The sequence below is a fragment of the Papaver somniferum genome, chromosome 8 (genome assembly GCF_003573695.1).
Source record: "Papaver somniferum cultivar HN1 chromosome 8, ASM357369v1, whole genome shotgun sequence".
Taxonomy (NCBI): domain Eukaryota; kingdom Viridiplantae; phylum Streptophyta; class Magnoliopsida; order Ranunculales; family Papaveraceae; genus Papaver; species Papaver somniferum.
The window spans coordinates 116,315,966-116,340,063 of NC_039365.1; the positions used below are offsets into that span (position 1 = coordinate 116,315,966).

Genomic DNA, 24,098 nt, shown 5'->3' on the forward strand with positions numbered 1-24,098 from the left:
TGACTGAGGAGAGAATCCCTGTTGCTCTGATAGTGCCAGAAATGGAAACTTTGAAAGCTTTGTTGAATCCAACTAGGACTACTCGTCCTTCGTGTATTAAGTTATCTGAAACGGGGGCACCCTATGAACTGAAACCTGGGACCTTACAGATGCTCCTAATCTTTTTAGGGAAAAAAAATGAAAACCCTTATTACCATGTTAGGGATTTTTGAGGAAATTTGTAGTACTCTAAGAATTAGAGGCTTAGATGATGATGCTTTGAAACTTAGGTTATTCCCATTTTCCCTGAAAGATAAGGCCAAGTCGTGGCTGTGTAGTTTGGACTCCGAGTCAATTGAGACATATGAACAACTTACATCTGCCTTTTTCAATAAGTCTTTCCCTAGGCACAAAACATCGTCTATTAGGACGCAAATATGCACATTTTCACAACAAGAGGGAGAATCTTTATATAGTTATTTGGAAAGGTTCAATGATTTATTATCCCAGTGTCCTCATCATGGTTTAGAAAAGGTTAGGATAGTTCAGATCCTTTATGAGGGTTTAGATTACTCCACAACGACCATGGTTGAGTCTCTATGCACTGGTGGATTTGAAAACCAAACTGTTGATGCGGCGATGGAATTTTTTAATGAAATCGCCGAAAAAACCCAGCAATGGGAAAATAGTAGGGCACCCCAGAAAACAATTCTTTTAAGTAAAGGAAACGTTAATAGGGTAGAAGGAGGCTATGAATCAGATGCCAAAATTGCTGCTATAGCAAAAAGGTTAGAAGCCTTAGAAGTGGGCCAGACTAGTGGTAGAGTGGAGCCTTTTTGGGAAGGCCAGAATATTGAAGAGCAGGCCAATGCTCTTTATAATAACACTAGATTTGATAACCATCAAAAGATTGACCCATATTCAGAAACCTATAATCCTGGTTGGAGAAACCATCCGAACCTTTCGTGGTCTAAGGGCCAAAGTCAAGGTCAGTTTAGTAATTCTAATGCTCCCCCAGGTATTGGCTATACTAAGAATCCTTCAGGACTAGCTCAGTTTCAGAATCAGTCAGATAAGAAAATCCTAAGTTTAGAGGAATCTCTCGCCTTGTTAACTCAGCAAACTGCAAAATTTCAGTTATCCATAGAACAGAGTCTACAAGCTAGTAACAGGATAGGACAAGAAAATAGTCAGGATATTTCCGAGTTAAAAACCTAGGTTGGTCTGATAAGTGATTCTTTGAGAGAAAAAGGTAAGTTTCCTAGTTAAACACAACCCAACTCTAGAGGAGTTCATGAATTAGGTGCAAAACCATCGAATCAATTGAATGCTGTTAGAACCCTTAGAAGTGGTAGAGTTGTAGACAATAAGGTAACCATGCCCGATAGTGAACATACTGTAGTTCACCCCTCAGGATCTCACCTCTCAGGACCAGTAGTTGAAGAGACTGATAAAGTTTCTGATGATGTGAATTCGGTTCCTGAAAGGTCTGATATTAGGCCTAGATCCCCATTTCCTCAACTATTAGTACCAACAAAGAAGGAATCGAACTTTAATGACATAGTGGATGTTTTTAAGCAAGTTACCATAAACCTTCCCTTATTAGATGCAATTAGGCAAATTCCTGCTTATGCCAAGTTCCTTAAGGATATGTGTATGCGAAAGCGAAAACTTAGCATCCATAAGAAAGCCTTTTTAGCTAGTCACGTAAGTTCAATCATTCAGAACACCACAACTCCAAAGTACAAAGACCCAGGTTCTCCTACCATTGCTTGCACAATAGGTAACTTCCGGGTAGAAAAAGCTTTACTTGACTTAGGAGCCAGTGTGAACTTACTGCCATTCCATGTATACTTACAACTAGGACTTGGTGAAATGAAACCTACTCGGATGAAACTGCAGTTAGCTGATAGGTCTGTTAAAATCCCTCGAGGTGTTATCGAGGATATTCTTATTGAGGTCGACAAGTTTATTTATCCAGTGGATTTCGTGGTCCTAGATACCCAACCTGTCCCTGACCCAGAGAACCAGATACCTGTGGTTTTAGGTCGCCCATTTTTAGCTACGTCTAATGCGATCATTAATTGTCGAAATGGTGTGATGAGTTTATCTTTTGGTAATATGACTATGAAATTGAACATTTTTAATGTCAGTAAGCAACCTCATGAGCTAGATGACACATGTGTTGAAGAGGTGAACATGATAGAAGCCTTAGTTCAGGAGTCATTACCAAACATTTTGTCTGAAGACCCATTAGAAAGTTGTCTATCCCATTTTGGTTTAGATTTTGACGACGATAGCACTATTGAACAGGTGAATGCTCTATTAGATTCTACCCCTGTGTTAGACACTGATATATGGAAAGCTAGGTTCGAACCGTTACCAGTTTATGAGACTACCCTAATTCCTTCTTTAGAAGAGCCCCCAAAGTTGGACCTTAAACCACTACCCGATACTCTAAAGTATGTGTTTTTAGGCCCATCTGAGACTTTACCTGTGATTGTAGATTCCGATTTGGATAGTGATCAAGAAAGTAGGCTAGTAAATGTACTTCAAGACAATAAGGAAGCTTTAGGGTGGACTATAGCAGACATTAAGGGTATAAGTCCTACTGTGTGTATGCATCAGATTCATTTAGAGGAAGACTCCAAACCTTCTAGGGAGATGCAACGGCGACTGAACCCTGACATGAAAGAGGTAGTTCGAAAAGAGGTGCTTAAGTTGTTAGATGCGGGTATTATTTACCCAATTTAGGACAGTAAGTGGGACAGCCATGTTCAGGTTGTCCCCAAGAAATCAGGTATCACTGTAGTCCAGAATGATAATAATGAATTAATACCAACCCTAAGGACCACGGGATGGCGTATGTGTATTGACTACAGGAAATTGAACAAAGTCACAAGGAAGGATCACTTTCCCCTTCCTTTTATCGACCAAATGCTAGAGCGATTAGCTGGACATAGTCACTATTGCTTCTTAGATGGCTACTCCGGTTATAATCAGATCGTTATTGCCCCAGAAGACCAAGAGAAAACCACTTTTACATGTCCCTTTGGTACCTTTACGTATAGACGCATGCCTTTCGGTCTATGTAATGCCGCTGCGACTTTTTAGCGTTGTATGATGAGCATATTTTCTGATATAGTAGAACGGTTCTTAGAGGTCTTTATGGATGACTTTCAGTATTTGGTTCATCTTTCGATGAGTGCTTGCATCATTTGACATTAGTGTTGACTAGGTGTAAGGAAAAAAATTTAGTGCTTAATTGGGAAAAATGCCATTTCATGGTTAAATCAGGCATTGTGTTAGGGCACATCGTCTCTTCAAAGGGTATAGAGGTAGACAAAGCCAAAGTTGACCTTATTAAAACTTTACAGGTCCCAAAAACCGTAAAAGATATTAGGTCATTCCTAGGGCATGCAGGTTTTTACCGTCGATTCATTAAGGATTTTAGCTTGATTTCTAGACCTCTTTTCAATTTGCTTGCAAAAGATGTTAAGTTTGTCTTTGATGATGCTTGTTTAGAGGCTTTTGAGAAGCTTAAAAATTTACTCACTACTTCCCCGATAGTCCAGACACCTAACTGGAACCTACCCTTTGAGATTATGTGTGATTCTTCAGATTATGCTATAGGCGCCGTTTTAGGACAACGAGAAAAAAAATTACTTCATGTGATTTATTATGCTAGCAAAACTCTGAATGATTCCCAAATGAACTACACAACTACCGAGAAGGAACTTTTAGCCATCGTGTTTGCCTTGGATAAGTTTAGGTCCTACCTATTAGGTTCTAAGATCATAATCTATACAGATCATGCTGCTTTGAAATACATTTTATCTAAGAAGGATACCAAACCTAGATTGATTAGATGGATCCTATTGTTACAGGAATTTTCCCCAGACATTAGAGACAAAAAGGGTGCAGAAAATGTAGTAGCAGACCACTTGTCTAGGCTAGTTGTTAGTTCCCCTAGTGATTCCCTTCCTATAAGGGATAGCTTTCCTGATGAACAATTGTTTTCTGTTTCCCAATCACCTTGGTATGCAAATATAGTGAATTATCTTGTTACTGGTCGAACCCCTCAACTTTGGGGTAAGCAAGATCGTTCTAAGTTTTTAGCCGAGGTTAAGCATTTCTTTTGGGATGATCCTTATCAGTTTAAGTATTGTCCGAACCAGATTATTAGGAGATGTGTATCTGAGAGTGACCAGTCTAGTATTATCTCCTTTTGTCATGAACATGCATGTGGGGGTCATTTTAGTGCTAAGAAGACTGCTGCTAAGATTTTGCAGTTTGGATTTTACTGGCCTTCGTTGTTTAAAGATTCCCATAGTCATTGTGTTTCTTGTGAGCGTTGCCAGAAGTTAGGAACCATTTCCCGTAGAAATATGATGCCTTTGAACCCTATTTTAGTGATTAAGGTCTTTGATGTGTGGGGAATTGATTTTATGTGTTCATTCCTATTTCGGTTGGTTATCTTTACATGCTTGTCGCTGTAGACTATGTGTTTAAGTGGGTTCAGGCGGTTCCGTGTAAAAAGAATGACCACAGGGTCGTAGTCCAGTTTTTGAAAGAGAATATACTTACACGTTTTGGTACGCCGCGAGCTATAATTAGTGATGGAGGTTCACACTTTTGTAATAGACCGTTTTCTCTTTTAATGAAACAATACGGTATTACCCATAAAGTAGCAACCCCATATCACCCTCAGACTAGTGGTCAGGTAGAGGTTTCCAATAGGGAAATTAAACGTGTTCTAGAGAAAACAGTTAATCCAAATAGGAAAGACTGGTCGTCGAGGCTTACTGATTCCTTATGGGCTTACCGTACTGTGTTTAAGACACCCATTAGAATGTCACCTTATCGTTTAGTGTTTGGGAAGGCATGTCACCTGCCTGTTGAGTTAGAGCATCGAGCCCATTGGGCTATTAAGAACATAAATTTTTCACTTGACAAGGCAGGAGCTCAAAGAAAGCTCCATCTCAATGAGTTGGACGAGATTCGTAGAGATGCATACGAGCTAAGGAGTATAAGAAAAAAATGAAACTTGTGCATGATAGGAATATTTTACGAAAGTCATTTTCTCCAGGTCAAAAGTTCGTCTGTATGAGACTCGTTTGCATCTATTCCTCGGGAAGTTGCGCTCTCGGTGGACCGGTCCTTTTGTGGTCCGTACTGTTTTTCCTCATGGCGTTGTTGAGATTGAGACACCAGATGGTAGTAGTTCTTCGAAGGTTAACGGTCAGCGATCGAAGCCATTTTTAGAGCCTTTTGCTACAGGTGATGTTGAGGAGGTCCCTCTGGAGGACCCTATTTACCTTGATTGGCCATCGAGGCGATTTTGTATGTTGTATAATATTTTTGTAGGTTTTTGGTTACTCTTCACCCAGGTACTATCTTTCCGACTTCTCTCTTTACTATTTCCTCATGTTACTTATATTTTTGGTACTGTTCTTTGATTAGAAACATTGAGGACAATGTTAGATTTAAGTTTGGGGGTGGGGTAGAACTTTTTGTTACCTTTTCGTTGAAATAAATAAACTCCAGAGCCTAGAAATTTATCCCTATTATGGATGACACTAACCAATCTAAGTGTATGGAAGCATTTTGGTTGTAGGAGTTGAGGAACCAATCTGACTAGATGGCAACATCTAAAGAGTCTATTCATAAAAGCACAGAACTCAGGTGTTAGAAATAACATGATAGTTTCACCATATCTCGTTGAGTCCTTTTCACTTATGTTTTTATTTTGTTTTGTTTTTAAACTATGTTTCTCTAAGTGATTAGGTGGGGATCACGATTCAAGTTGTTACCAATACTAGAGTGAATTAGAGTGATTGAGATATAAAAAAAAAAAAAAAAAAAAAAAAAAAAAAAAGACCAGACCTTCAGACCAACTGGAATAAATTCAATAAAGTCGACCATTGGAACCCTTGTATATGCTAGTTGTGTTGACCTAGAGTTAGGATTATCGACCACTGGTACCCTTGTATATGCCAGTATGTTGATATTAGTCAGACCGGTATATCAGTTCATTAGGATAGGTTCATTTTGGCGGAGGCCTTCAGACAGATATGAGAAACACCGTTCACCTATTAAACATCAAAACCATCTATGTTTTTCTCTATACCCATCTTCTTGATCTATCCATGTGATTAGTTTCGAATCCGGATATTGATGTCCATAGTGCAACTATCTGAGTAGAGCTCTGTCAGTTATATATGAATTTTAGTATGCTTGAGTGCAAACTCGTCTACAATAATTGGAATTTCGCATCAGGGTACTTCCTCCTGTAGTCAATAAGTATATCAACCAAGGAGATTCTTTAGTGCCTTCTAAGGTTCTGTGTAGATATCTAGGGTCTGGAGTATAAAGTTTTTGTGGGTATACCTCTGGTAAGCCCTCCGGAGACAACACTCCGCCACTAGGGACACCTAGGGGTTTAAAGGCTTATTGCATACGCTAAATGCAATCGACGATGCCTGCGACAGTGAGTTAGGATTTTATTTCTATTTTATTTTTGCTCGAGGACTAGCAAATAATAGGTTTGGGGGTATTTGATAGACACGTTTTTGTGTCCGATTTGTCTCGATTCTATATATTGTTAGGGCTTATTTTTGTACTTATTATGGTGTTTTATTTATTTGTAGGTATTTTTGGCTAATAAACATTTTTGGAAAAAATTGACTCGAAAAGTTGACGGAAAGCACCCGGAGGACACTTGCTATTCGGACCCCCGGCTTGGATAAGGGGCAACCCCAGGACATCCTTTAAGGCAGCTGCTAAAGGCACCCCTACTCTGGATAGGGGGCGCCTTTTCTTCTTCACGGTTTCAAATCCAGAAAATTGGCGGGAAATATTTGACAGTTTTGGCAATCGTGATTTGGAGGAGTTTGAGGTCGATTAAACCTCTGATTTTCATAGGATAGACTCCTTATGGGTCTAGGAATCTGATATGGGTGTTTAAATCGATTAGACTGGGCTCAATCGACGGATTTTTATCACAGCAGAAATATATGGAAAGTCACGGGTGTGACCTGTTTTAGGGAATTTTAGAGAGATTAAAGTGCTGTAAACCTTCCCAAACATTTGTGTCTATCTAAGGAAGAGTTTAGAATAAAAAGGAAAGCTCAGAAACGCGTAGAAATTCTAAAACAAGAAATTGCCGCAACTTTGCCGTGAAGAGAAGGAAAGAGATTTTGGAAGATTTGGGAAAGATTAATTTGTATTTTTGATATAAATAGATGGCTTGTGTCATATGGAAGGGGTGTCGAGAGTTTGGGGACCTAAGGAGAGTCAGAGAAGAAGAAATCAGAGCTTTACCAAACTCTGTTTCTGCTGCTGCTGCTGCTGAAGAGGAAGAACGCGAAGAACATTGACGCACGGGAAATAGTCGTAGAACAATGTCGTTGTTTAACATCTGAAGAACATTAAGCTGTGCAGGACAGTCATATTCTAGGGTCTTAAATTTCTGATCCTGTAACAGTTGATTATCAACGTATATCTTCAGTATTGCAACACCAACTGTAACGGTGACTTCTGTAACATCTATACACCGTTGCAGATATGCTGTTTTATATATTCTCTTTAATAAAACCACCTTTTGAGCCATGATTTATTATTTTGAACCTGTTTTTGATATGAGGAGCTAAACCCCATTGCTGAGGCGATAGAGGAATCTATTTTTCCAACAAAAAGTGGTATATTCTTATTTATTTATTTATCGCAATTATTTTTATGATTGTTTTGCCTTGAGAGAAAATTGTTTGAATGATTCTTGTTAAGCAATTGTTATTTCTTTTGATAGAGCATGCTTGGACCTATGTTTTTGATGTTCTATGCTTCGGATTTACACTTGTTATTTTGAGAATCTACTTGTTGCAATAGTTTAGAATCAAATTGAACAAGAAAATTGCACGAATATAAATATTGGATTAAATCACTTTGAATTTGGAAATAGTGGAATCTTAGCCTCAGTGTTCTTTTAATATTGATATCAACTTTGATTGAGTTTGCTATAATTTTTAGTGAGTTTTCTATTTTAATATTAGAATTTAAGCCTAATTAATATCCTTCACAAGTATGAGAATCGAACCACTTTTACCACTATCTACAAATCACATCACCTCACCATAGGCGGCCCAATCAAGAATCCATTCATGCCGGATTCAGAATGCGTGAAGCCAATCCCCCAGATCCAACTCATTACATCATGTATGATCGCTTTGTTTTATTACCATTTAATGAGATCAGTGGATTCTATCATGAAATTGGAGTAATGAGATAGCACAGTTGTTTTATTTCCATTCTATGAGATCAAGCCGTGGATTCGATCATAGAATCGAAGCAATTGTTATTGCCATTCCAAGGGATCAGGTCGTGGATTCGACCATGGAATAGGAGCAATTGTTATTGCCATTCCATGGGGATAGGCCGTGGATTCGACCATGGAATAGGAGCAATTTTTATTGCCATTCCATGGGATCAGGCCGTGGATTCGACCACGGAATAGGAGAAATAATAGATTATTCTGGGAATTCAGTAGTGAATGTCACGACAGGATTAATCTATTGCAGAAAAGATATTAGCCAGTTAAAGCGTCACATCTATTCTGAATGGTGCATAGTCAGGGAGTCACGATGTTGTTTACGACTTGAAGGCGTTAGTGTTCTCAATCTACGGAGAACCGCCTGAATCTATGCACAATCTCTCCACATAATCAGGGAACGGTGAGTGTCACCGACGTCCTGAAGGCGTCCTCCGCCCAACTATTCTTATATGTGGAGGTGGGTCTCTCTCCTGCAGTCAGGGAATAGTGAGCATCACCGACGTCCTGAAGGCGTTAAGCTATCAATCTATGGAGAACCTCCTAAATACTTTATTCTGCATAGAGGTCACCACGAAATGCCAGGGATCGAACGCTCAGCTGGTGGAGGATTTTTGAAAACATATTCATCATGGATTCATAAAATATGAATCGTTGCATGCCTGAAAGACGTGTCAAAAACATGCTTTATGATTTTACGGTTTTTTACCTTTGTTAAAAATCCACCATCTACATTAAGTTCCCTGCTTAGTGAGGAACAGTCATGTTCCGCAGTAAGCATTGAATGGTGATTTTCAGTAGACGAGATCAGCGGTTGAACTCGGTCTACAAAGGTATCGTCAGAATCCTCGATTTGCTCCAATGGTGTCATGTACGAGCAAATGTTTGGGTGAGGACCCTTATGGTATGATAGAGTGTGATTCCATGAGCACGGAGATGAAGCATCGCTGATTTGGTCTGTTGAAAGTCTAGTTTTGGTCAGTTTAGCGTTTATGGGCTCGGCCAAAAAAAGGAAATCCTTGGTTTAGGAACAAACGTTCGTTCGTTAGTTTAAGAAACAAACAAAATAGACCTGAGTCTAATGACATAAAATTTTGTCTATGAGATTTCATGAAAAATTTTATTTTTGAAAATATGTTATTGTTTCAAAGACGGATGCTCGCACAAGGGAACAAAATATATATTTTCAAATTTACGTGAGTTTCACGTTAAAAATATTTTCTGTAAAATCAATGTTTTGATTTTGAACATTTGTTGAAAGTAGAGAATCATACATGGTGAAATAATGTCTGTGTTTTCACAATTATAGAATGGAAGTTTGTCCAATTTTGGAAAATCAGTGGATGTTCACACAGTAAAATTTACGTGGGTTGTTCACGATTTTATGAAAATCAATTTATGATTTTTGAGCAATTGCTGAAAGCAAACAATTGTATATGTGATGAAATAATTTATGTATGAGTTTGGTGATTTTATAGTGTATGCACACATGTAGAAAATCAGCGAATGTTCACATGAAAGATTGTGTGAACTATTCATAGTTTTGTGAAAAGTCAGTGTTGACTCTAGAATGATAAGTTTTGCTCGTCTTCGCAGGTTTGAAGGAGTGAGCAAGTTTTCGAAGTTTCGTGTCATCACTAAAGTCTAGTGAAATCGTAAAATAGGTAAGAGTTGGGGATTACCATTTTTGTAGACGCTGATGTGAGCATCTCTATTCCATGATTCATTGTTTTGTTGAATCCTGCGCTTTATATGAATGATGCGCTGAATGTTACGCATCTGTCACATCCACCTTGCAAGAATGACTGACTCCCATGATGACACTTTCAAAGACCACGTTTCCAGGATGGCATCTCTACGGATGAAACTTTAAGAAATGGTACTCCTAGGACCTCTGAGTGATGGTGAGAGATCCTTCATACCGAGTTGTACTTCTGGTTATTTTATTAGCTTTACCGTAGGATGATCGTATAGTGAAATCCCAGATCAATGTAGACTACAAGAGGTTAGCAAATGACGTGCAGTCCCCAGCCGTTTCTTTGGTGAGTTTTTAGCGCTCCTTGTGTCATGAATTTGACCGTGCAATTAGGATCACGAGACCAAGGTTTGTTATTTCTTTTCAGACTTTTGCTCCATCGATTGATGGTCTTCAACTTGTTCTTGGGAAAAATTCAGGAATCCAGCACTGATGAAGAAGTCGATATAAGTATCTTTTTTGTGCGCATCTCCTTGAATGAAATAATAATAATTATTATTGATGAATCCAAGAAGAAATTAGTGTAGATAAGCAGCATGTTGATGAAGCGTGCTCTTCTTTGGGACATGGGAATATGGAGAATTCCCGAACCGAATGGAGATAACGGTGTTGTCAATGGAGATCCCGGTATTGCCGAGCCTTCAAATGATTTAGAGACTCCCTTAGTAAGTATATCTCCTGTAATTTCTTCATAGAAGTATGAAATTGTTGATTTGTGAATGAATGAATGAGAATCCATGTATATTTATGGATAACTTTGCCGAAATACGTCACCAGAAAATTTCAGACTTCATATTTTACTAGAAACGTTGTAGAATCCTCGTCCGAAGTCGTATTTTCGCGGTCTGCATATGTATCTTCAAGCCCAGGAAATTTCCAAGCTTTAGAGAAGAATCTTTTTGAATTTTGAGATATTTTAGGGCCTGAAAAAGGCGAAATAGTGAACTTCCAAGAGACCTTCAGAACTTTTCCAGGTTGCATGTTGTCCGATGTTTTGGCCACACCTGTTAGCTCGTTCATCCGATTGCTATGAAATTTTGATATGTCGTAGAAAACATCCATACGAAGAGAATGGTATATGACCCAACCTTAAATTCCTTACCAATTGCTCCTAGTTAGTAGTTTAATATAGGGAAGTGTATAATCTCTTCAGATGAGCTTGTCTGAAAAACGTGTTTCATGGCTTCTACACTATTTGATCATGTTTTAGATGCATAGTAAAGAACTTAGATGATGTTAGTTCACCATGCTGGATTTTATGGTTGTGTTGGGTTTCCACGCTTGAATCATTCTAATCCCATGTAATCTTCACATTAGGTGCCAAATGCTGAAGTTAGGAATAATGGATCCAACAATGATGACTTGAGCAACCATGCATCCATTGATAATGAGACCTCCATCCATGTACCTAAAGGTCATGTAAAACTTGTTTTTTATGACGTGGAGATGACTGAAACTCCAATTGTGCGTGAGATGGTGGAACCCGAATCGAGAATGGAAGAAGCTGCTCCAACCGAAGTTGTTCCTATGATTGCTGACGTTGTTCCAGCGACTGAGAACCGGATAATAGTGCATGAGTATCCCAACACAGGGACTGCTTTTACTCCTCCATTTGGTGAGATACTCCCATATCACAGGTTTCTTGGTGGATTTAGCGTTCCCATTGGATATGCTACTATGTACAAGAAACCGTGGAAGATGTATGGGCACATCGTCGTTACCAAGGATCCAGAGCATAGCTATTTCTTGACGAGGCAAGTAGAAGTCATCTTGCGTGTTATAAATGATATCCGTATCACAGCTATAATTACTGTCACCCGGGATGTACTCTTTGATTGGGAGTACAACTTGAAGAAAGCTGAAGAACTTGGCTTCAATCTGAAGTGGCTTCGTCAAAAGATTGATGCTATCAGGAAAGCAGTGGAAGGTGACACTCCTTTCACCACCAGTGATGCCGTTTTGAAGAAGATAGATGAAGCTGCTGAGATGACCAAGAAGCTGGAGGCGGAGAAAGCTGCTTTGCAAGTCTTGGAGGATGCAGAAAAGCAGAAATCTTATTTTGCTGACTTTCTTTAGTTTTCTTTCCATGATATCTTGACCTTGGACTTTTGAGAGATGCGAGGTTTTATTTTGGTTTTGATTTCTTGATTGGTTTTGGATTGTGAAATCGATCGTCTTGACCAGTGGACCGCCAGTCCCTAGTATTTTTTTAAGTCTCTCCTTTTCGTTTTCCCTTCTTCTGGTGAGACCTAGATAGAGGACCCAGGTAGAAAAATTGATGTAAAGACCTAGGTGGTCGAAGTTAGAGGTACCTTGATGAAGGATTTAGCGGAAGGACCTGGTGGACATCGATCGACTGTGGAGGTTATGAATCCCGTCTAAGAATTGCTGCTTTCATGTTGTATGCTCTGGAAGATGTAGGAACCTCATACGACGTCGGAATTCGATGCTTGACCCCAACTTTTGAAGCTAAGAGACTGAGTTATCACATGATAAAAGATTCACTCAATTTGGAGTTGCATAGGTCAGCCAACTAAGCGTGCACATTTGTAATTTGTAATCCCGTACAAATTTTTCAGCTGTCGTAGACCTGACGGTAAAGGCCATATATTTCAGCTCGTATGCCCGATTGATGCGTCCTTTTGGTATGTTGTAGGAGAAACATAGAAGAACATATTTTGTTGAGGAAGTATTGTCCCATTACTCACCCATTGGTACGTTTTTGTAAACCCATGTCCTGGAGCATGTCGTATCTCACTTGTAGAGGCGATGAGAACATCTTGTAGAAAATTTTGGTTTTGTGCCCGTCTGCCGGGAAAGCTTTGGGAAGAATTTCATGTTAGCATGTTTTCATGTTTACACATCTTGATATGAATCATTAGGGCTTGAAGAAGTATGATCCATAGAGAATGGATAGTTGATGAAGCCGGATGTTGCGCCCGAGAGTGATGTTGAGATTACAACTGGAAGTTCTCCATAACTTCTTGTTGATGCTGAGACCATGAATATAGTTCCTCCATATGCTGATGCCGGTACTATGATTGGAGTTGATACAGAGACCGAAGATGATAGTCTTTGCTCTTCCGTCCAGTGAGCATGCACGAACTAATTGGTGAGTTGAGCATTCCTAAGATGAAGGTGTATTAGGATTTCCACCCAAATCCTCCTGTTATGACTTTACTGTGAAGTGGCTTTGTCATGCAATCGATGTTGTTGCGCGGTAGATAGCAGCAGCAGTCTTCATTCTGGATATGATTGGTGAAGAGAGGAAGTTCCCCAGTCGTGCAGGGGCTTTTGATGTAGAGAGGTTCCGTTTGACGACGTTTCATGGAATCACATTAGGTTGCAATAACTTGTTATGTGGATAACATTTTTTGAAATATATTGAATTGATATTTCCAATAAAATCAAGTCCCCAGTGCATCCCTCATTCACTTAGCAAAGTTGAATGAGTTTGTAGCATCCATTGACGAACGCTGTTGCATCTACTTTAGAAGTCTTATCATGGGATAATGAAGGCTTATCGATTGTGATTCAGTTATACTTTGATCGTGTCGGTGTTGAACCGGTGTGTCACGTCGAGATATTGTGCTGAAGCTAGAAGCGTTATTATTGAAGATGTACTCTTTGATTGGGAGTACAATTAGAAGGATTCTTATGTGCTTGAGCGATGAAGCGTCGAATGTCTTATGCTTGATCGTCTCGGCTATGTATATCTTCTGTCGATTCAGCATTCCGTTGCGAGGGATTCAACACTTGTACAGACATCAGAGATTTCTGATTTTGTGGCACTCGTGGACATTCCTGCAAGTCTATGGAGAAATTCCCAAAGTGTTATTTGCCATGCTTCCGTCATATCTCAGTGGTGAATGTCACGGTTAGATGCTCGATTCGAAGCGGTGTCAGGTTCAACCACTTGGTAAAATATTGCTGGAGTGAGATTACCCACTCATAACGTCTTGTAATAGCAGAGATGCTAGCTGAATTGAGTCCCTATGCTAGAATAACATGTGAGGGAATGAAAGACATAGACATGGAAGGAATGAGACTTGCCTGAATGTGAAACCTCTTGATAAATTTCTATATATTTGCAGGTTATTGTTTCAACATCGTCAGAGTTCGAATTTCCTCCAAGTGCTCTGATGATGGAACGTCCGCCAAATCTTCTGGATCAGAACTTTTTTTGTTGGAGAGATGTGCAACAAAAGACGCTTTGTTTGTGGTCATGTTTTCAGCATGGGTCCATGATATCACGTTATATCTTGGATTTTCCTGATTATGGGAAACTTGTTATATGTTCAGGTTGAACATATTTTCACCTTGAGAGTGATGTAGACATAAGCATCTCTGAGCTTCCTTCATGGTCTCTGATTGAGATGGGTGCATGAGTAGATTATTTTCGACTGATGCCTGTGACTCTGAGGGATTTCAGTGGAATGATGTTGATGGCGGTGTCAGCATCGATCAACATTCTTCTGAATTCGTTTCCTCTAAGATGGACTGTGGTAAGAAGTCCCTAATCATGCATCTCCTTGTCTGTGGCGGGAGGTTCTGGAGGAACTTCTAGAATATGGTTCAAAGTCGTGAACATGTCTCATTTTTGAGACTTTGACAGGTAAAGCAATTCGTATACATGCCTGGCTGAACTGCTTCTTTGACTGGTTGTTCGGAGATTGTGAAAGTTCTGAATGGAAGAGGGTCTCTTTGTACTCTTTCAGTCCCCAAGTTAATTTCCCCAGATCCGACTTTTTCCTTGAATATGCGCTTCAAGATCCTGCAGTCGCTGGTGGGATGATTGGCGAACCTATGGAAACGGCAGTAGCGAGGGTTCTCCATTTCTTCTTCAGTTGGTTCTTTTCTGACATATAGCGGCTTGATTGCACCATCCTGGATCCAGACATCCAGTAGTTTGATCACCTCTTCGATGGAGAAAGGGAAATCAGGTTCTGCTGGATCTGCATTTGAGTTGGAGCTTGTGCATCCCGGATTTGACTACCCCTTTTTTGGTGATTTCGGAAGAGCTAGAGAAGCGTGCTTGCGCTGTGATTCGACTTTCTGTTTGCTCCTTTCTGCAAAAACATTTGTGGAAGGCTGGAGATTGTACTGATTGTTGACTAGGCGTCGAATGCTTCGAGATTCCTCGACCTTGCAAACTTTGCTCTTTCTAGTAAAGCATTGTTGATCGCTTGGCTGCTCCATGGAGTTTTGAGAAAATCTGGAATCGCAGATTCTCCAGCAAGGCTCTGTAGATTGGGATCATTCCGATGTGTTCATGCTCTCCTGATGCCTCCATGAATCACGTGTTCTCGAGCGTACCCTGTTCCGTTGTATAGTGTGGACATTTGGGGGAGGAATTATTTGAGTAGCGGCAGGATATAGAGGTTGACGACGGTGGATATATGATGTCTTGTCTTTTCCTCGATCCTCCATGAAGCGTTTTATGTCTTCACGAGTGATGAAGCCTGCAGGTTTCTTTGTTGGCGGGTTATCTGCAGCCTTGTGGACTTCATCATCATCTGTTACATGGATCAGACTGACTTCAAGACCAGCGGCCGGAGATGTTTCTTTGGATTTTACTTTCTCCTAAGCTTTCCCTGACATCTTGTCAGTGGGAGTTTTGAGATAATTGCACAGTTCTTTCTGAGTGGTGGCTATGTCAATCTGATTTTTGGCGAGAGTCCCTTGCACCTTCATGAGATCATCTACGATAGGTGGATTCTCCCTGACTTCCTCAGGACGTCGGCCGAAGAGAGGCTGATTTTCGTTGTTGGTGTGAGGAGGAGTATTATCACCACTATTGTTGTAAGAAGGAATGGTTTCTGGAATACCACCGTTGTTGCTAGTGCTAGCGATGTTCGCGTTAGGATTTGTAACTTAACCTGACCTAAGATCAACCATTTTGCGAAAAGGTGAGATTGCAACCGAGACATTAATCTCCCACTGTGGTCGCCAATCTGTAGATAGGAAAAAACGGTTTGCTGGTTTTCTAGGAAAGTGGAGAGTCGAGCGTGCTGTCGAGACTCCTCAACCGAGCGAACTGTTGAACCTCACACAGATGCACCGCTGCAAATGGGGTGCTTAGATTCGGGAAATTAATCTGTATGACTCCGGCCTAAACCAAGACAATGGTCGTTCCAGAGTCAATTCGGTCGGAGATGGGTTGATCTGTAGGAGGGAAGCTGAGAGTTGTGTGGGATCAGTGATGATCAAGGATTGTGGGTGTGTTGAAGGTTTCTGCAATATTTCTGAACTGCTGAAGTTGAGTTCCGTGAATAAGTTTATATCGAGTTGTTGACGGATAATGATGATAATCGATGATTGATGATATCCTGATGTACTCGATTTAGACTTATTTTTATTGCAAGAATGATGTACCACTGATCCCTGTAAGTGTGACGGTTTCTTGAGTGAAAGAGTGAGAAAGTGGGAGATCGTGGTAAAGTCAGTTCCATGCCGTGCAGAGACTTGACTGATCATGCACCCACTACTTTGCTAACTCCTTCAACCGTTTACACGACTTAAGAACATTTCTCGTTGTGGATGAATCTACGTGCCGTAGACCGCCAGAAAAAAATCTTATGTGATATCCCCCATTTGTGACGTGATTGATATTTCACGAATCGTGGAGTCTGCAAGGCAGACGTGTATTAGTTAGTCAGTTGTTGACCGATTTAGACTGTGAGTCTAGTTTTGTTGAATCGAGCATAAGTGGAATGCTCAGGGATTCATGGATTGAACATGTAGTTCTCTGAGATGTCAATGAATTACTGACTAGAGGGGCTTAGCAAGTATTAATCAACTCGACGAATTGCTGAATATTGAGAGTTTGTCGAGAAATTGAGCAAGTATTTCTCAATTCGACGAATTTGATAATTTTGGCGTGCAACTGAGCAAGTCTTGCTCAATTCAACAAAATACTGAACATTGATAATTTGACGTGCAATTGAGCAAGTGTTTCTCAATTCGACAAACTACTGATGAATTACTGAACATTGATGGTTGGATCAATATTCGAGCAACTGAGCAAGTATTGCTCAATTCGATGAAATATTTTCTAGTGTCGTGACCCAATAAAATATTAATCAAAAATATTGGTGAATTACAAAATATTATTAATTTGGATGTTGATTGCTGAATCAACATTATTTTGTGTTTGAACTTGCTCAGAATGGTGATTCGTGGAGCATTTGTTCGAAACCCTAATTTTTATCAATCCTTCATCAATTGGTGAATTGCTGAAAATTGTTCATGAGTGAGGAGGGACCGACCACATGGGATGATGAGTGTCCATGGGTTCCCAGTGCTCGAGTGAGCACGCACCAGGTTTCTCAGTTTGAGAGTTGGTGAAAGAACGATGATTAAATGCAGGTTTCATCATTTATTGAAATATTGTTGGATTCAACATTAGGTGATAAAACCTAGGTATGAGAGATGAGGACCGACCAAGAGAGCATGGGACCGTCTCTTGGTGGTCACAAGACCAGTTGTTGATCATTTGGAGAATCCTCCAGTTGGTTGGAGAGAGTTCGGGCCGCAATTGAGCAAATTAGGTCAGAATTATGAAAACGTGTGGGACCGGCCTTGTGAAATCCCTAGGAATGACCCTGGTCGGTCATGAAGGCGTGCACGTGTTTCCTTGGTGTACGTGTTTCCATACTGAGGGTTTCATTATTTTCTGATGCGCGTTCGAGCAATATCGTGAATTTTCAGATGAGTTTCATCTTGACTGAGAATTCTCGATTTTTGTTGGAATGAGCATGTATGCTCAATTCATCAATATTTTGAAAATATTAAAATAAAAGTGTTTGAATATTAAAAATTGTCGTGAGAGGCTAGCCAGTCGTGTTTGAAACTCGTATCAGAAAATAGATTCTGAAGGTGTGGTTGTTTACGACTTGTATCAGAAAGTAGAACTGGATAGCACAAGGGAAAGCTAGCAGGTGATTACTAGATATTGTGTTGTTCTCCGACCAAAACCTTGTTGTCTGGTGGAAAATAGGTGAAACCTATTTATACAATTTGTAATAAAACATACCCTGGTCTCGTAGGGAGTGAAGACTATTGAGTGGTAAGAGAGTAGAGTAACGTGTAACGTCAGAATTTATGCTTCCCTAATGAAGGAGCCATTTACACCATTACTTCTTGTCATCACTAACCGCCCCACTTTATGACACTTTCTTGTAACGGGCGTATTGCACGCCGCACGCTGTAAACCGCCAGACCAATACCCTGATGAGTATCCCCCAGTTTGTGACATGTTTGATGTCTCGAGTGTTTTACTGGAAAATATGTAGCACTTTGCTACGTGTGTCAAGTTAAAATCGAGAGGCTTACCGTAGGAAAATAGCATGTGATGCTATTAGGATCGTCTTGGATGGTCGCCTATAACTTTCAACAAGTCTGTTAGTTCGGTGGCGAATTTAGATGGTTGAGATTGCATCTCATGAGGAAGGGTAGCCGTTGATTATGGCTACCTTCTGTTGGCGCCTGATGATGGCACAGTGGCGCTTTGGTGTATGCCAGTGGCAATGCGGCATGGATTGGCATGGCTCGTGCATGCTTTTGGCACGGTGGAATGGCTGGCATAGTTTGTGCATGCCAGTGGCATGATGGTGTAAGTGGTGCCTGGCATAGCCATGGCCACTAGATTTAGGCGGCTGGTCGCCTAAAAGTTGCCACAAGTCTTTTAGTTTGGTGGAAAACTTGGATGGTTGAGATTGCATCTCATGGGGAAGGGTAGCCGTTGATTATGGCTACCTTCCGTTGGCGCCTGACAATGGCACAGTGGTACCATTAGTGCATTCGAGTGGCGTTGCGACATGGATGGCATAGTTTGTACATGCCAGTGGCACGATGGTACAAGTGGCGCCTGGCGTAGCCATGACCACTGAAATTTTGGCACGTTGGTGTTAAACTCAAACGTGGTGTGGTAACATCAGTTTTAACGGCCACATTGATCCCCATGCTCTGTGGAACATTGTTTGGCTCGGTTGGCGCGGCAACTTCGCCTAAATTAGGGTTTGGCATGTTGAAACCCTAATTAGCATATATGCCATGTAGCATGCGGTAGGTGGCATGTTTGGCATATTCGATTGGCATGCTTTTCGCATGTGCGCCTGGCATGCGCGTTTGGCATGTTTGGCATGCCGTTTGGCATGTGCGCCTGGCATGTTTGTTTTTGGCATGTTTGGCATGCCGTTAGCATGTTGTGTTTGGGAAGACAACTTAGTATGATAACCTCTTGACACAATTTACACCCTTTTTAGAGTTGTGGAAGGTTTAGAGCAACCTGATTGGTCAATGAAAGTAGGGAGCCGACCAAGCATGGACGTGGCTATCCTTTTGGTGTGCGTGGCAGGTTTAATGCGACCTGATTGGTCGATGGGGAATAGGGCCAGAAAGTATGGGCCCATCCACAACTCATGGGAGTGTGGCAGGTTTAAGGCGACCTAATTGGTCGGTAAAGGAATTGGGCCGGTTAGGTAACATGGGCCATGGCCAAGTGGCGCCGGATGGCATGGCCACGCTTCATTATTGCTCCTTCTCCACGGCTCCGTTACTCTTTGTTTTCTGATTTTGGGAAGGACTCTGCACCTACTAATCCACAGCGGATTAATTGCTTAGTTGTTTAAGCATAGTCTCGACCAACGGGGTCTAATATACTGCGCAGGGCGCAAAAACCCTAACTTTGTAAATTAGTCAGGTTCATGAGTTTAGTGAGTTATCACAAAATTGATTGAATTTTATATGCTGTTGTTGATGGTGGTTTTTAGTTTTGGGAGAAAATTGTAAAAGTCTATCTACCTGACCCGACATCGGAAGTAATAGACCTTGATATGTCCATATTCCGCAAGGAATTTGAAGAATATATCAAAATCTGATGAGTGCCTATGCCGCTCTTCATATTGTACTGAAACTCAAGCTCCTAGATGAATTGTTCACTAGTATAGAGCCTAACGAGTATTTAAGCTCCTATTTGCATTATTCACTAATGAAATGGAGCCATTTAAAAGTGTTGAGAGCCTAAGCCTCTTCGCTCATATATGTATTGAGAATTTCAATATATTTATGTGTATAAAATTTACTCAGAATGGTTCATGTAGCAACAATACCAAATATTGTATAAATTTTATCTTGCACTAGCATTATTCACTAATGCATGGCCTGCCCAGTGTTTTCCTATGCTATGTTCCCCAACGAACTATCAATATTGGCATGACATGCCGATTAAATGTTCGCTCGCAACAGAGTAGCATGAATCTCCTAAGTTTCACTATTGAGACCTTGTAGATGGAGAAAAACGATTTGTTGGTTTTTATGGAATTGAGGAGATGACCGTGTGAAGACTCCTTGAACCGAGAAAATGCTCAATCTCACACAGATGCACTGCAAGAAGGGAGTGTTTTAAGTTCGAGAGATCAATCTGTAGGACTCCGTCCTAAACCAAGATAATGGCCATTCCAGAGTCAATTCAGTCACAAGAGAGGATGGGCTGATCTGTAGGAGGGAAGTTGAGAAATGTGTGAGATCAAAGGTGATCGAGATTGTAGGTGCGTTGTGTATTCTGCGTAAGAAGGTTCTGAATGACTGAATTTACTCAGTTGAGAGTGATTGCTCAGACGATGAGTTCGTGTAGACGAAATACTGTCTGTGTGAACTTGTCGAGAAATTCTTGTCTGTTTCAATCAGGATTTAGAGACTTATTTATATTGCTGTAATTGTAAACACCTTGATCCCATCAAGTGTGAAAGTTGTTGAAGTAAAAGAGTGGGGAAGTGGGAAATCGTGTCAAAACCAGTTGCTCATCGTGCGGAGACTTGGTTGATTTTTCATCCACTACTTTGCTAACTCCTTCAACTGATTGCACGACTTTCTCACATTCTCATCATGTGCATGAACACACGTGTCGTAGGCCGCCAGACCAAAACCCTAGTTAATATCCCCCCATGTGACATGATTGACATCTCGTGGAGTCAGTTGCTGACTTTATGGGACGATGAGTCCTTGTATTGCTGAGTTGAACGCGATTTGCAAATGTTCTGAAACTCACGAATTGAACGTGTCTGTTGAGACAGAGGTATATTTCTCGAATAAATGTTGATAGCTAAAGAGAACAAATATTGTTCTGAGAATATTGATAATTGAACCAATATTCCTTAATATGAGCAGATATTGCTCATCTGAGCATATGTTGCTCGTTTTATGAATTATTAAATATTAATAGTTAAACCAATATTCTTTACCGTGAACAAATATTGTTCATTCGAGCGAATGTTGCTCATTTGATGAATTGTTGAATATTAATAGTTGAACCAATATTCTTTGGTGTGAGTAAATATTGCTCATTTGAGTAAATGTTGCTCGTTTGAGGAATCATTGGTAACAGGACCAAGATAAAAATTAATTTTAAAATACTGACAGCTGAACGAGTATAATTAATTAGGGTGTTGATCATGGGATCAACATAAAATTATCATCATTTGAATCTGGTATTATGAACCTTGGATTCAAAACCCTAATTTTGATCAATTGCTGAATTGATGATAAATTGACGATTATTGAAAATTATTCATGAAATGAAGGAGGGACCGGCTACATGGGATGATGAATCGACCATGTAGCACCCAGATGTTCAAGTGAGCAAAAATACCAAAGTCTCTTGAAGACCAGTTGGTGAAAGGATGATTAAATGCTGGTTTAATCATTTATTAAAATAGTGCTCGTATGAGCGTCAGGTAGTAGAAACTGATTATGGAAAGATGAGGGACCGACCAAGGGATCATAAGACCGACCCTTGGTGGTCATGGGACCAGTTGATGGTCGTTTGAACAAACTCCCAGATGTCTGAGAAGAGTTTGGACCCAGCATAACCAATTGAGCAAATTAGGTCAAAATTATTAAAACACGTGGGACCGGCTATTTTCAAGCCTCAGGGCCGGCCTTGGTCGGTCAAGGAGACATGACCGCGTCACCATAGTGTTCGTGTCTCAGTCCTGAGAGTTTCGATATTTTCCGGTGTGCGTTTGAGCAATATTTTGAGAAAATATGAAGAAATCAGGGATTTTGCTGAAACCGTGAAACTTCATGAGATGAAGGAATAAAATTATAAAGTAATGTAGGAATCATGAGGTGTGGGACCGGCTAGGCCAAGGCATGCCCGGCCGTCCAAGGAGCCCAAGGCATAAAATCAAGAAGTTTGTTGAAACCAAGGAATTTGTTGAAATCAAGGAGTTTCCATGAGATGAGGGAAACATAAAAAATAATAATGATAAAATAAGGGGCGTGTGGGACCGGGTAGGGCGTGACCGTCCGGCTATGGCCCGGTCCCACGGGTTTTCCTAATTTTATATTATTTTTCATGAACTTGAGTGAAATTTCATGAATCCAAGGAGTTTGCTGAAACTAGAGAATTTCCTTGAAATGAAGGAGTTTACATGAGATGAGGAAACAAATAATATTAAAATAATAAGACATGGGCGTGTGGGACCGGCCACGGCTAGGGCATGGCCGGCCAATGAGCCAGAGTCCTATGCGTTTTTCTCCCTAATTTATAATATTTCATGAATTGAGGGAAATATCATGAAATTAGGGAATTTTCATGTGATGAGGGAAATAATAAAATAATAAGGAGTCATGAGGTGTGGGACCGGCCACAACTAGGGAATGGTCGACCGTCTAGTGGACCTGGTCCCGCGACACCTTTCCTAAATTTTATTATTTCTTTGATACGAGGAAACACCATGAGACTGGGGAGTTTCCTTGAGACGAAGGAGATTTGCTCAAATGAAGGGATTTTCATGAAATCAAGGAAAATAATAAAAATATGATAAAATATAAAATTGGACGTGGGACTGGCCACGACACGACCGGACGTCCGGTGGGCCCATTTCCCAGCGCTTTGATGAATATTTTATTATTTATTATTTTCTTCCTACTTTGTATAGGTTTATCGTTCCTTTATGTTTTGGAATGCTCGTTTGCGCATTCAGGTGCTCGTTCGTGCATTATTGCTGAATACACTAACACCATTTTGGTCGGGGCTTATTGGATAGCTGCTCAGATGCCCGTACGTTGAATATTTATCACTAACCCGTGGATTTCTGCTGGGAAAAACCACGAATTGAAATGATAAAATATTACTAAGAATCGTAGAATATTATTGAATATTCAGTTAACGATTATAGATAATTAGTTGATGGCTCGATACTAGCAAGCATGCTGTCTAGGAGCGTTAATTATCTGAGAATTGAGAAACATGAGCTTGTTGAAACGTCATATTTCCTTTATATAGTAAGGGAAAACCTTATTGTATCCTGAAGACGATGTCGCTCTATACTAGCAGGCATGCTGTCTAGGAGCCGTCCAATCTTTCGATTTTATATAGAAATAATTACTGATATTGCTCAGTATTTATGAGATGTGTCGTTGCCTCAGCTGAGAGACTACACATCTACATATACTCTGAGAGACAACTTTCTCAGTCAGAGATTTCATGGCATTAGCTTTCATCTGAGTCTCAATACTCTTCTGATTTCCGGATCAGGAACATGTATAATTATGGTTTTACGATTTTAACCCTTGTCGAAAATACACCATCTACATTAAGTCCCCTGCTTAGTGAGGGACAGCCATGTTCCTCAGTCAGCACTGAATGGTGATTTTTCAGTTATAGATAAAATAAGTAATTGAACTTAGTCGTAAGATAAGATAAGACGTTACGGGATTTTTAACTGAATGAGAAAACCATGGTTTGAATGAAAACCCAGTGGAATAATAAAGCGTTATCCAACGAGTAAAAATTGGTGTAGAACTCTGACTTGATGGTGGAACCTTGGTCGGTTTAATATTCACGAGCCGGTCTCGAAAAGGAAATCCTTATGGAATTAGGTTTTGGAAATAAAATTGATATAAAAGGGAATTAATCATTTTTTTATCTCTCTTTCTCATAACTGGCCACCACCTTCATCATCTCTTCATCTCCTTCACGTCAGGGAGAAAAATTTTGTACGCCGAAGCCGCCGTTACCACCCGCCGCCG

At 40.3% G+C, this 24,098-nt stretch overlaps 1 pseudogene; it reads right to left on the reverse strand.

The window, feature by feature from the left end:
• Positions 1-406: 406 nt before the first annotated feature.
• LOC113307242 lies at positions 407-506 on the reverse strand (annotated as a pseudogene).
• Positions 507-24,098: the final 23,592 nt, after the last annotated feature.